Consider the following 15010-nt stretch of genomic DNA (forward strand, 5'->3'; position numbering starts at 1 on the left):
AACTGATAGGATTACAGGCATGAGTCACTGTCCCTGGCTGGATATGACAGATATTATTCTTCCTTTTATATATTAGGAAATGGAGGCAGATAATGTTTAAATCTAAGTGGCAGATCCAGAAGGCAAAATCCAGAATCATGTTTCTTAGTCCAATGTCCTGTTCATTACAGCCCAGTCAATTTCTATTTTTTTCCCCTGCATCAAGAAAAACATTTAATCTAAATTATGTGGATAATAGTTTGAATAGTTAGCAATATCTCTAAAAAGTAGATTGTTAAAGGGAGAAATGCTTTTTTTAAAATCTAAAGCCCAATATATAATGATGATAATATCATATAGGCTCTCACTATGTATTTAACAACCTTAAATACAGAATCATCTTTTGGATTTGATGCATATTCCAGGTCATAATTATAATGATATGTTAGGACACTTTTTCCCATACACCAAAAAATTCATAGGTATTCTAAATATTATCTCTCATCTACTCTCTTTATAAAGTGATACACTATCTCTAATTAGCCTGAACTCTGTGATTCATTTAGAATATTTCATGACGCTGTATTTGTTACCAACAGATATGGCACACTCTAAGTGACTGGTCCTATCCCCTCAACCCCAGTGGAAGTCAGCTGATGAGAATTTACATTTAGGTTCATAAAAGAGCCCTGTGTTCATCTTAAGGTTTCTGTTTCGAATTGCAAGTGAAATGCCCTTTTCTCTATCAACTGTCAAATTGTCAAAACACACTGAGCTTATTTGAAGTTGGGGTATTGGAGTGATGGGAAGACCATCTGCTCTCTCTAACATGATGATTCCCCATATTTTGCAGGATGTAATTACTCACTCCCTTGTACTCAGGCTTTTTCTAAGTCAAGACATTCAAAATGTCCACTATTAAATGCTTTTCAAATAGGAAGCAGGATTTTATGACCTTGCAACTGCAGGATTGGTGGTTTTATGCTTCCTAGCCTTTGTCAGAATGTGCATGTTCTTCCCCCATGCAGGCTATGCATCGGTTAGTGTTGATTCAGTAAACGAGGTTTTGTTTCATCACCACAGATACTGTGTCTATGGAGGACAGATTGCATTTCCTGATAGAACCTCTTGGTCTTAAAGCACACTTCAATAATCCTAGCTCTCATTTGTGGTGTTCAGTATAAAACAAGGAAACTGATTATAAAAGATTCTGTAAGAAATAAGGCGAGGGGTAGACAGTAGCATATAAACAGAGAGCAACTGAAAAATGAAAGTATTCAAAAAGCAATACCTCTTATGAAATATTACTTAGATCACAATTTAGTTAAAAGGGTATTGATGCCCAGAAAGTCTTTGATCTTCTTCTCCCAGAACACAGAGGATGGTCTAGCTTATTGCCCAGATTTTAATGGAACATGCTATGACCGAAGTTTACTCCTGGAAGAGAGAAACTTATAAATTTCTGCTCACACAGAGTTTTACAGTTAGGAGGCTCACATAACCTTTATTGACCTTTAGAGAGAGCTGTCAGCCTGCTGTGCCTGATTGTTTGTAGTGCTTTGTATAAGACAACATATCTTTAAAGGCAGTACATGTGTCCTCCGACTCTCTATAACACAGATCCTGGTTATAATGAGAATGCCTTGAAATTGCTCGCCTGTGCCATTGTTGTGTCTGGCCCATTAAACCCTGGGCTCATGAAAGAAAGAACGTTACATTTCGTCTCTACCAGTTCAGAGACATATACTTCCCTAAGAAAAGTGCTGGCTAGAAAGAAGTGATTGATTGGGTGTTTTGAAGTGTTTATACAAACACGTGAACTGGTTGCACAGAAATATTATACCTCTGGCCTGAAGAGACAGTAATGGAGGTGGCCATCTGGCAGCCTGCACCCTATCTCAAATTTGCTCTTTTGGAGGGATGGTGATAGAGATGAGAGAAGTAGAGGTGACTTTCCTACTAAATAATGTCTGGATTTACAAGATTATTTGTATTTAAGGCAAAGTAACTGGAGGAGTAATTTGCAAACTATTTACTCTTTATTGACCTGTTATTCCTTCAATTCCCCAGTGATGTGGAAATGATTCTTCTAAATATTAGAATAATTGGTTAGTGACTTGATGATCTTGAAATGGGTTGATGTGAATTCCATGTGAAACTGGAACATTTTTTGCCTCCACAGAGAAACATAAAATGTTTCAGAGAAATATAAAATTGTATTTGCAAACTAAGTGATATGGTGTGTGCCTTGAGGAGAATCAATGCTTAGCTGGGGCAGAATCAGGGGATTATTCTCTCCAACAAATATAATCTTTCCATGGTCATAGTACAGCAGAGAATATCAGACGTAACAAAGCAAACACACACAAGCACTCTGGGGTTGGAGAGAGTAGCTGTACCTAAAAAAAAAACAAATTAAGGAGTCATCTTGAGGTACATAACACAGTCCTGGAAGCTGAGGCTGAGAATAACTCAGGGGAGTAGGGTAATGATCTTGAAGCAAGGTGCTAGCTGCCCAAGAAAAACCTTCATGGAACAGAAACACAGGGAGAATTAGAAGACCCTGGAAGGCTAGATATCCAGATTTACACAAGGCAGATTCTCTTCTAATGCCATGTGGGTCAAGATTCACTCTCTGCAGTTTATTGAGTAAGAAAACAAAATTATATCAGAAGTCTCTTGAATCTCATATGTTGTGTGCATAATTGTAAATATCAGATAAATATGTTATAAAATATGTGTTCTATAGAAAACTGTTTAAAATGTATATGGTTTTGGATATATTACTAAAAGGCTTTTCAGGCTAATGTGATTAATTTGTAATTCTAATTTTGAAAAATTTCCAGGATAAAATTATTTGTGGCATAATCTCTGGTGATTATTCATTCTTTCATGTATTGGGATAGACACAGATGAGCATTTTAAGAAAAAATTTCAGTCTTGCTTTAAATTTCTACTTGGTTTCACTACGGAAATAAAGGGACCACTTATTTATAAAAGAATACTTATGGTGCAACTTTATATTCCTAGAGAGGACTATGCTCACATTCTTCACTTCTTACTAGTTAAGTTACAGCACACCTATTATCTGTAAATTTGACAGCCTCAGATTTATATTTGGTAAGTACCTCTGAAGACATACGGATCTATGGCTCTAGGATTCTCAACCCTGATTCTTTCACGCATGGAATCACTCAGGATGCCAAGCACCCATCTCACATATATACGTGCACTCACACACACACACAAACAGACACACATGCGCCTACACACACACACACACACACTCTCTGGGGACACGACTTACAAGAATCTGGTTTCATACCACATGTGGGGGCCCAGACATTGGTATTAAAAATTAGCTCCCAAAAGAACTCTAATTTGCAGCCAGAGTTGCAACCCACTGGTCTATAGCATGTAGTAATCTGCAGTTTTGCTGAGGCACAAAATTGAATCACTTGTGCTTGGAGTGAGTGATTCCATTGGTGAAGGAGGTCAGCCTGCCAGTCAGCTTCTACACCCCTGGACAGCCTGGTTTTGCTCTATTTAAGTTTATATACACACTGACTCTTATGAAGAAAACAACAAATTCGAAAAAAGCAAACAAACAAAAGCAAACCAAAACAACACTTTGCTTCATCTTCTTTGTGAAAACTGGCTGAACAGAAATAAACCGCTGCTCATGTCTCAGATATAAAGGAAGAGGTTGTGAAGAAATCTAAGAAAACCCAACAGTAGGGGGATCGGTTAAATGGATTTTAATTAAGCAATCTTCTATTACCTATTTGCCCCTTATTTATTTGGTGATCCCTTTAGGATTCTAAGTTACTGCAAAAATGATACGGGTTTGCCTCACTAGCTAAATGATAGATTGTATTGGCCTTATTAGGTCCAGGATACATCATAACCCCAAGACCGGTTGCAGACTAGCTCAATAGTGAACATTCTAAGCAAGGAGAGAAGCATTTGGAATTTTATGTCATGGATGTGCATGCTAATGTATGTACGTATGCATACAAGCAAAAAGCAAGAAAACACATTTTAAAATCTCCTTTGTATTGAAACAGTTCCTCCTAGAATTGTAGTGATTCACAACCATGACAGCCACTGATTTTCTCCTCATCCCAAATTAGACGTCTGTCTCTCAGAACTCTCCTTTATTTATTATTGTTAGCACTTGGCACCTTGAGACACTCAATGCCCATGGGCTCTAAAGGGTCTGAGCTATTCTGTCTACTTTCGTAGATATTATTAAGATATTACTTTAGTAGATATTGATATTTACTAGATTTAGCAACAATATAATATCTAGGGGCAGAAGACTCATAACTGTTTTAATGAGAGAGTCTTTATTTTCTTTTTTCTTGTTTGTTTTTAATGAATTCAAATCTTATCTTCTACCCACTAGAGGCTCCTTACTAAATATTGAATCCACACTTTCTAATGGGTTCCCATTTAGCCAATGGCATGTTCTTTCATTCATTCAAAAACTTTTACTTGGAACTTCTCTTAATCTTTGCATCATGGGAAGGCCATAGAAGTAAGAATAAACTGTTCATTTTTCCTTACTTTTTTTTAATACTAGACATTCTTTTATGCCATAAGGTTTTTGTACCCCTCACAGAGCCAAGTAAGTAGGTACCTCAATCAATGTAAGCCTCTTCATAGCTGCCCCAGTTTTTGACAAATTCCGTTTCTCAATGCTATTTTGATTCTCTTCTCATGCTCATGAATTTAAGATTCAGACTATCATTCCAACTGTATTCAATATGATGGAATAAATGACACTGAAAGAAAGATTTTTCTCCTTAAACCTTACTTGGTTAACTGGGCCACTCGATATTTGCATAGTTAACTTACAATTCCTATTCCTCTGTTTCACATGTCAGTCATACACGGATTCTTCCTGTATAGAGGCAGGAACTCTACAAAGAACAACACTGCTCACTGATGCACAGAGATAAGCCCCTGGAAGCCCTTTCACTTAAGGAACTACGTCAAACTAGGATCTTTAACCCTTCATCATTTATTTGTCCAGAATAGTGAGCACTAATCTCTGAAAAGTCTTGCACAATACTCCTACTGAGAACACAATTGCTTTCTGTCCTTGCCTTGCTAGTATTGAGCCTATATGTCATGTGTGAGTACTCCTTGCCACTAAGACCAACAGAACCCTAACACCTTCATATCCTATCCCCTACATATTGGTAAATTTCTTGCTTACTAGTTCCAGTTAAGACCCACTGACTGGCCCTGATGATAAAAATGGCCCAAGAATAACAGTTGTTTTTGCAATAGAAACCTCAAGTCTGATTGCATCAGCAGTCCCAAATGTATGTCCACTCTTAGCATATCCCCAAATGCAGTATTGCACTTTTGTTGTGTCCAGGAATAACTTCAAAATAAATTTCTTTGCGTAAATGAATCGTGTCTTATTACTATTTGTATCTTCTCATAATGACCTGCAAATGCTTTGGATATAGTGGAGAATTCATTTATATTAATATATAAATTCACACAACAAAATTGCACTTTATTACAATTGACAGACCTCCCTGGCTGCATTTTAAAAATTTCAGGCTCCTTGCCCCTCATTTTTTCCTTGAATTGCAGTTAGTCATGTCTCATTGAATATTCCTGGAAACTTTCTTATTATTGCCTGATTTTAATTTCCTCCGAACTAAAAAATCAGATAACTAAAATTTCCTAGAATTTGTGCAAAGTTAAATGGGACTCTTAAGAGTTTGTGGGATTTTCTCTTATAGATTTAAAAAAATGTAATTATCGTTGAGCTTTGACATGAGGCTTTTGGATGCTGATGAGACATCATATTGCTGCCGCTTTTGCTGTTGCTATTTTCTTTTTCCATTCTCTTGCCCCTTCCCCTTCTCCTCCTTATTTTGCTTCCTCTTCTTCTTTTTTTTGATTGACTACTATGCTTAAATGATATGAAGCTGATGGAAATTCAAATTTATACTTCTAGAAATATGTGCCTTTACCAACTGATCATAAGATCTAATGGAAACAACAGTAATATCGCAAAAAGGGTCAGGAATTACCAGTGTAGGGGCTTCATATATCTAAGCATCTAAACTGGTAAACTCAGAATTAAAAACTGCACTTTTTTAGTGCAATATATTTTCTCTGTTATCTCTGCTTCCTATATGGGAATGAATGAAGAGGATAAAATACCCTGTAAGTGATATTCGGTTATTTTAATAGTAGACTCATTACATCTAGCCATTGAGAAAGGGCAGAAACTGAGCCCCAGGGACATGTAATGACCTGACAAAGGTCATTTTAGCAGTAAATGACATAGAAAAGAGCGGTTCCCAGAGACCTGACCTCTCAACCCTGCTTCACCATTCTCTAACATTCTACTTTCCCCTGATACTGCCATAAATGCTTATGTTATTTTGATGATGACAAAACAACAGCAACACTTCTTACTTTCTCTTTTAAAAATTATTGTTCTTTTCTCAAATTGATTGTCAATTTTTAATACATACTGGTATTAATGAAGTGAACTTTTCCTAATAGATACACACATATAGGCCTAAAAAGTTGTACATTTGGTTTGCCCTACTAAACCTAGTGTTTTGTTTCTTTGATCTTAATTAGATTGTAAAGATTCCAGGTTTAATCCCATATAAAAGAAGGAGAGGAAGAAGAAAGAAAAGAGGAGAGGGAGAGAGAGGAAGAATGGAAAAGGATGAGAGAAAGAAAAAGAAGGAAGGCAGGAAGGCAAGGAGAAGAAGGAAAGAAAGAAAGGGAAAGAAAGAAAGAAAGAGAAAGAAAGAAAGAAAGAAAGAAAGAAAGAAAGAAAGAAAGAAAGAAAGAAAGAAAGAAAGAAAAAGAAAGGGAGAAAGAGAAAGAAAAAGAGAGAGGGAGGAAGGGAGGAGGAGGGAGGGAGAGAGGGGGACGGAGGGTGGGAAGCAGGGAGAAAGGAAGGAAGGAAATGAAAAAAGAAGAAGGAAAATAAGGAAGAAAAGAAAGAAGAAAAGGAGAGAGGGACATACTTTTCTTTCTTCAGTTAGGACTGCAGAATAAGAAACTGTCAATATCCAATTTGTATAGTCAAAAATATTTTCAGCTCTCAACTGTTCTGACCATTTATTGCCAAACAGAAAATATTAAGATAAAAAGCATTTTAAACTTTATCTTACTATGTGATCAGTCTGTGAGGTGCTCAAAACATATTATGCAAGAAAAATGAAAGGCCAGATGTTACCCAGATACGGGAAAGATGACAGTCATGTGGTATGATGCAAGAGGAAAGTGCACATAAATCTGCCTATCTCTCTGTTTATCATTTTCATATTATACTTCTATTCCTTTCAAATCTTAACATCTCCATTTGAGAATAGGTGTTTTCTTTTTCTAAAATAGATAACACCTTAAACTTAAAAGTGTCACTTTTATTTAATAGCTATCACCTTAACTAGGAAATTATTGGCTGATTAAAACCTAGAATTTGACATGAATTAGTTCTTAGGGAAAGGTGCCTGTCTGATTTCAACTCACCTCATAATCAGTTAGTTCATGTGATAGAATGGGCTGTAGAGATAGAAAAAGAACTGATATGTCTCACTGGAAAAACACTAGCTAGTGAAGGTTTTGGCACACAAGTCACCAAGTGGAGGTGTGGAGTTCCTGTGGAGAATGGTGAAATTTCTATCAGCCAGGTAACCCACTCTCTGAAGTGCTCCATTCTGGTGATGCTGCAGTTTTCTTATTAGGAACTTCTGAATGGTGAAAGGCTGTCCTTGCATTTACTTGGAAGCATTCACTTGAAGACACTTCTCCATGTTGTGTCCTAGAGTCAAAACAAAATAAAACAAAACAATAAAAAAAAACACTAAATAGCATCTTCAATAAAGCACTCTTCATAGACAGTCATAATTAAAGATGCCAACCAAGATACCTGTTTGCTTTTTCTTGGCTATAAGAATTCGGTTTGGGCTGGGCGTGGTGGTTCATGCCTGGAATCCCGGCACTTTGGGAGGCTGAAGAAGGAGGATCCTTTGAGCCCAGGAGTTCAAGATCACCCTGGGCAATACAGGGAGACCCCATCTTTATAAAAACTAAAAAATAAAATTAGCTTGGCATGGTGGCACTTGTCTATGATCCTGGCTACACAGGAGGCTGAGGTGAGAGGATGCATCACTTGAACCAAGGCGGTCAAGGCTACAGTGAGCCATGATCGCACCACTGACTGCACACCGTGAGTGACAGAGCAAAACCCTATCTCAAAAAAAAAAGAACTCAATTTTTAGTTCTATGATATTCTGAATTCATAGTGATATTTCCTATAATGGCACTATATTTCCAAATAGAACTCATTTTGAAGGCAGCTGGAATCAGAAGACAACTGTGCAAGAGAAAACCATCTTATCCAGATATTTTAAATTAGTAAGTTAGCTTGGCAAATATGATCCATTCATTCATCAACAAATACAATTTATGGAGTACCACATTCTTCTACAGGATAGAAATATGAAGAAGTATAAGAGATTTTTCTCAGAATCTGTGAGGACACAGCATGATGCTGGGACCTTCTGTGCTTTTCCTCATGTTCTTATTGTTCTCTCTCCTCCTGGGCTCGTGGTGGGATTGTTCTTGATATTTTGTCAGGTGGAGTAATGTGTCTAGTTCTGTTTGAAAGCCTGTCAGCAGAAGTGAGATGTTTGATCGCTCATTTTAGACTCTGCAGTCTTCTCTCCTTTACTTCTACAATGGCAGTGGCAATATCGTAGACAGTAGCTGATCTGTTAGGCAGGGTATCAGAATGTGGATAAAACAGAGAAAGAGCATTTTATTCTCGCTGAATGGAGGTAGAACAATAAGTTGTGTTGTTCCAAAATGTGGAGATATTTGTTACTGTAGAATAATCTAGCCTCTGTTGACTAGTAGGCATGATCAACATCTAGACGTCTCTAAGCAGAAAGCAATTACTTGTACTTACAATAGATTTATTATATATACATATATATATATACACACACACACCCCTCGAAATATATGTTTACTATGCTAATCATAACTTAGACTTAAACTAAAACTCTGTGCTTTCCAAGTTTTCTGGGCCAGATATCTGATAAGCAAGAGTATACATTTGTAATTTATCAGAAATAATGAAACATATCCACTGTTTTAGTTTCTTAAAGCCACCATAACAAATTACACAAACTGAGGGGCTTCAGACAACAGAAATTCATTCTTTCACAGTTCTGGAGGTCAGCAGTCCAAAACTGAGGTGTCAGCAAGGTCATAATCCCTCTTTAGGTTCTAGAGAAGAATCCTTCCTTGTTTCTTCCTAGCTTCTGTTGTCTCCATAATTCTTAGTGTTTCCTGGCTTGTAGATGCCTCACTCCAATCTCCACCTGCATCTATATATAGGCTTCTTTTCTTCATATCTTTATGTCGTCTTCTTACAAGGATGAAAGGCATTGAATTTAGGGTGAACCACATTCTGAGGTTCCAGGTAGACATGAATTTTTTAGGGCGGGGCGTGCATTATCCAAGCCAGTACACCAGCAATGTATAGCCTACTTAGAGTGTCATTGTCCTGAAATTAATGTCAAGGTTTAGGGTTACCAAACAAGCTTAATTTTAATTACAGATAACTAATTAGGACCTGCATTAACATATTGCATTTTCTGAAGAAGGTAAGTTTTAAAAAATTAATGCTGGCAAGATGTGGTGGCTCATGCCTGTAATCCTAGCACTTTGGGAGGCCGAGGCAGGCAGATCACCTGAGGTCAGGAGTTCAAGACCAGCCTAGACAACATGACAAAACCCCATCTCTACTAAAAATACAAAATACAAAAATTAGCTGGGTCTGGTGGCAGGGGCCTGTAGTTCCAGTTACTTGGGAGGCTGAGGAAGGAGAATCGCTGGAACCGGGGAGGTGGAGGTTGCAGTAAGCCAAGATAGTGCCTCTGCACTCCAACCTGGATGACAGAGCAAGATTTTGTCTCAGAAGAAAGAAAAAAGTGCTTTGGCTCCAATAGCTTATCTGATGATCTACTATTAGGTCCTGAAGTAATGAGACCCAATGGTTAATGAATTTTGGAGGAAAGAGAGGTGAGAACATAATGTACTTTTTGGCTGTTAGAATTCAGTAATTTAGAAATCTTGGTTATCAGTAGGTGATAGTTTAGAGACAAAGGAGCTTAGTCAGGGTACCTGAAAGAAAAAGCTGTATGTCCCTGAATAAAATTTCATTTTTATCACTGTTTTGCTAAGGGATGTTCTTAAAAGCTTCATAAGTCTTGGTCTCTGAGAATATTATTTATTGCTTACAATAGTACCATGTTGCACTCTTAGTTAGCGTGGCACATCAGAGAATACGATGAATTTTTTTTCTACCTTAAATCCCTGCAGAGTACAATGATAGAGACATAATGCATCTGCATACACATGCAAGGTAGTTTGAATTTAATGCATTTCATATCATTAAAGTTAACATTTCATGTATTATATTTCCTTTTAGAATACACTTGCATACATCCATATCCATATAGATATATGCACGCACACACACAAAATCCCATTATGTAGATCAATTTACATGATCACAATGTTCATATCCATAAAGCAGTGAACTTCCCAAATCAGATGCATACATAAAAGCATTGATGCATAAAATTTCCATCTTGCAAGTACAGAGAAAGTTCTAGTAGGCATTTAGTGCCATGACAGGTCACTTAGGTTACAACTAGCTATATAGGACATGCTAATAAGATTTAACCTTCTTTGTCTGTTGCTGAAGAGGGGGAAAGAGCAGAGGGGTGAGACCTTCCTATCTTTGAAGATATCGAAGAAAATTAAAAACAACCACTTTCCCTCTGATCCCTGTAGCTGAATGTTTCTGAGCTGCATAAATTAGATACACACAAAAAGAATATATTTTTAGGGGGACAATGTGAGCTTTTAATACACTCTCTACTGATCATAGCATAAGTGAAATGGATTAAACATAATTTGATGGAGTGTCTGTACAGAATTATTTCCATAGTCATACTTGATATGACTCTTCATCTAAAGTAAACCTCACTGAGATTAATATTTAAAATGGAAAGCTAAAACTCAAAGTGCCATATGACAACATTTAAGTGAAAATTTATTAGACTTGTCATTTCTGTTAATTATTGTCATTTCAGCTAATTAATAGCCATTCCTGTTGGTTATTAGACGTGTCGTTTCCCCTTCTGAGCTAGCTGCCATCTACAGTTGCTGATTCTGGTTTCATCGCATACCCTCAGGCAATGGGTCAGTGGCAACCCAGTGGATCCTCACACCAGAAGAACTATTCTTCATTCTGCCAAAAGACAGAAAGATTAGCAAAGAAATCATTAATAATGCTTGTCCTTACTTTCTAGCGTGGGAGTAAAGTGGCATTATTTTGCTATAAACAAAAACAAAAGAAGCAAAAGGGATTGTCTATGGGCTAGAGGTAATCTATAAGGAGTTTGTCTACAGCTTAATTAAACTCCAGAAATCTCATGAACTCAGCAACGTTCCCTTCCCCAGGATCTTGCAATCTATAGTGGACAACAGACCGAGAGGTGTTGGCTGAAGAGTAGCTTAGGAACAGCAACACGAGGGTGATTATCTTTGAAAAATTCTCCCCTTTCTGAAATTCTCTCCGTGGATCTTGGAGCACTGGGCGTATGTATGTGTATGCATATTATTTTCCCTCCAGGGAGTCCTGAAGTATAATCTGATGATGACAATAAAGAGCTTAATCTAGGAATTCTATCAATAAAATGCATTTCAGGTATCACAAGAAGAAAAACAAGGAATGCAGATGCTATATTTAAAAGAAATATCAATACACTAAAGCATCCCTAAGCAAGGAATATGGACACCAGATTTTGTTATCTTTAGGGTTTGATTGGGAATCACAGCATGGTCCACATGAATAAAACAGGCTGTGATAATCATAAAGAATATTTATGGCAACATTATTGGATAGCTGGATAAATGCCTTCTCATTATATTTTGGTTTTATATGTAATTAAAATAAATTAGAAAATTGAAAAATTGTTTTGGAATCTATTTAGTAGAAGTAACCAAATTCATCAAATAAATTACTTTTGCTGGAGAAAAACCTCCAGGATAATCAAAATACTCTATTATTCACTTACTTCAATTTGCCACTTTAGCCTCAGAATTCCACCCTTCCTCCAAAGGCCTTCAAAGTTCATAACTAAGTCATTTTCAAATAAACTCATTCATACTAATACCATTGGCTTTTCTTCCATATATTGGTTTGAAGCAGTCATTCTGAATCCCTTTGAAATGTCTATTCTGTGTTAGTGAGGTGTTGTATTCTGGTCAAGAGTTATTATTCATAGTCAGAGTTCAAGATGTTCTACCATACCTAATGCAACAAAGAGAAGGGAGGGCAAGAGAGTGTCTGCAATCTGGCATAGTCTAAGATACACACCGGGGTTCTAAATACATGCATGACATTGTCAGCCTTTATAAGATGCTTCTTAGAGGCAGTAGCAGTAGAACAAAACTGAAGGTCCTGTAGCCTAGAAAACAAATCCAAGTATTCAATGGTCTAAAACTAGACACTTCAGAAAGTATCTTGTCCAACTTAATATCTTGACCACTACTGTCAGCGTAGCAGCTGAAATGTCTTATAGAAGACTAACAAGTAAATAGGGTTTTGTTCATTAAACAGTTGAACTTGGTCTACGTTCCATACCCCTAGACTGTCAGAACTTAAGTATTGAGTTGGACACACCATCAACTTGTGCCTCCTGTGAGGTTAGGAAACCAAGGGCAATATAAAAGGATTGTGTTAGACTTCAGAATCGCATTTCTAGGGCGTGAAACAAATACATCAAATGCTGATAAATGAAAGAACATATACTATAGATGGTAGAACCTAATCAATTAGTGATGAAATCAACAATTTACACCTAAATTACAAGTCGGCGTGATCATTGTAATACACAAATTTTCTGTTCTGCTCTGTATGGATAAAACAAAGGGAATGGAAAAGGATGCGAAATGATTCCCAATCTCTTCTAAATATAATTTTTAGATGCATTGAGGCCTGCTTTCTAATCTGTCTCAAGAAGCCAGAATAAACATCATGGCAAAAGTGGGAGAAATTTCTCTCTATATGAAAATAGCCACTAGACACAATTGAGTTGTTTGTTACCTGTGCAGTTTCCCCCTCAAACGTCCCCCCTGAGAAGTTTGTTTCTATTTTCCTACCAAAAACTGGCAATAGGATACAGGTGTTTGCCTGGAGCAACCATGGGACAAATTGGAAAGGGAATAGAAAAATAGCCTACTGCACGTGAGTGTGCATGTGTGTTTCACTACAATCAATCACATTTTCTTTGATGTTGCTTCATTTATGGATTATTGCAAAAACACAGGAAGAATGTGAAAAGATAATGTTGTAAAGCCACGGGAATGAAATTGGTGGGAGGAACCCATTTCTTAGTGTGTTCCCAAGCACTTCTGCACTCAGAATCCCAGCATTGTTTAAACCACCATTCTATATAAGAAAGCTAATCAAATGACACTCAGGAAAATTGACTTGGGCTTTCAATCTAGTTTTAGATCTCTAGTGTACTTATTTCAAATGGCATTTGTTATTCTCTGCATATCCTTAGGAACATGCCCTGTCAAGAAATGCCATACAACTTCAAACTATGTTTTTTCCCACCTCTATAACTTTTTATGTATTCCCTTTTTACATTTTATTACAGCATAACATCTAAAAAGTGAAATAAAGATTATAGGCAAAGCTTCAGGACCTTGAGTTCTATGCCTTGCCCTGAATATAAAACTGTGTTGATAGGAACCACTGTTATACCTCTGTAAATTGCTCAGATCTCCCCACTGACCATCGCTGTAATTATTTCTGCTCGGAAATAAAAGGTTTGATGGGCAGAGAGATTATTTTTTATGTCCATTTTTTTTTCTATTTACCTGAAGTGCATATTTCCACTTGGTGGTGGATTCTGGAGATATAATTTATACATATATCTGAGAGGCAAGTAATCAAACAAAAATAAAGAGAAAAAAATCAATTTCTATAAATTTTTAAGTTAATAGGGAGAATTTGCCCTACTTCATCATATTTTAATGATATCAGATTAGTTAGGTTAATTGTTCTTTCTGAAGTTGTGTAATATAGGGAATGGTTGAGGGAGGGAAGAAGTGAGGGAGGGAGGAAGGAAGGGACAAAAGAGAGAGAGAAGGAAAGCTCAAAGTAGAAGTGAAATTTTATAGAAACAAAAAAACTTCATCCAAAAATTTCTTCATTAATACAAAAGATGCTATGTTCAGCTGACCTTAAAGGCATTGAGTTTGTGATACTTTAAAAAAATAAACTATAGTTCATTTCCTATATATTTCAAATATCTATGTCCCATACCTTCTCCATTCTTTTGCCTCTGCTATAACTTTTCAATGACTCTCACTCTTCTCCTCTGGCTCAAAGCTAATGTAGGACTGATTAGTTCCTGTGTTCACTTTGAACACATTCTTCCCCTCTGAATATACCCTATGACTTGATTTTTCTCTACAATTTATGGAAAAACAGCAAGTATGATAAAATGAGACCATGGGCCATTGTTGCGGGGTGGGGAAGTGGTGTATGTAGGGAAGAGAGGAGATATGAGTTCTGTCTCTCACAGATACCTACTGTGTTGCTTTCCTCCTCTGTCCATTGTAAGTCAGACTCCGTCATCCCTAAGGACTATTTTTTGTAGGTCAAAATAAGTCACAAATCACTCCCCTTTAAGTAAGAAGGTACTCAAAAAGTATTAGGGAAGAGTAATTTTCATTTATAACAAAATTAAAGTCATGATTAATAGTAAATCAGGACAAAATGATGAAATAGAGAAATAAAGTTAGAGAGTATCAAAAATTGTTTATTTTTTGGGTGGGGATCATTGTTTTATTGTGTGATTGTATAAACTGTTCACTCATACGCTTTTCCAAAGGCTTAAAAGTCAAAAGCCTTTCTGTTTTTGATCTTTTTTATTCCTCT

The 15010-nt window shown here is 36.7% G+C and overlaps 1 long non-coding RNA gene across 1 annotated transcript; it reads right to left on the bottom strand.

Moving 5' to 3' along the window:
* Positions 1 to 11076: 11076 nt before the first annotated feature.
* On the bottom strand, positions 11077 to 14594 carry LOC129489602 (uncharacterized). The gene is made up of 3 exons (XR_008660045.2): positions 14393 to 14594; positions 12434 to 12524; positions 11077 to 11302 (listed from the first exon to the last, which is right to left on the bottom strand). It is a non-coding gene; the product is annotated as an uncharacterized lncRNA (long non-coding RNA).
* Positions 14595 to 15010: the final 416 nt, after the last annotated feature.

The sequence above is a fragment of the Symphalangus syndactylus genome, chromosome 1 (genome assembly GCF_028878055.3).
Source record: "Symphalangus syndactylus isolate Jambi chromosome 1, NHGRI_mSymSyn1-v2.1_pri, whole genome shotgun sequence".
Taxonomy (NCBI): Eukaryota; Metazoa; Chordata; class Mammalia; order Primates; family Hylobatidae; genus Symphalangus; species Symphalangus syndactylus.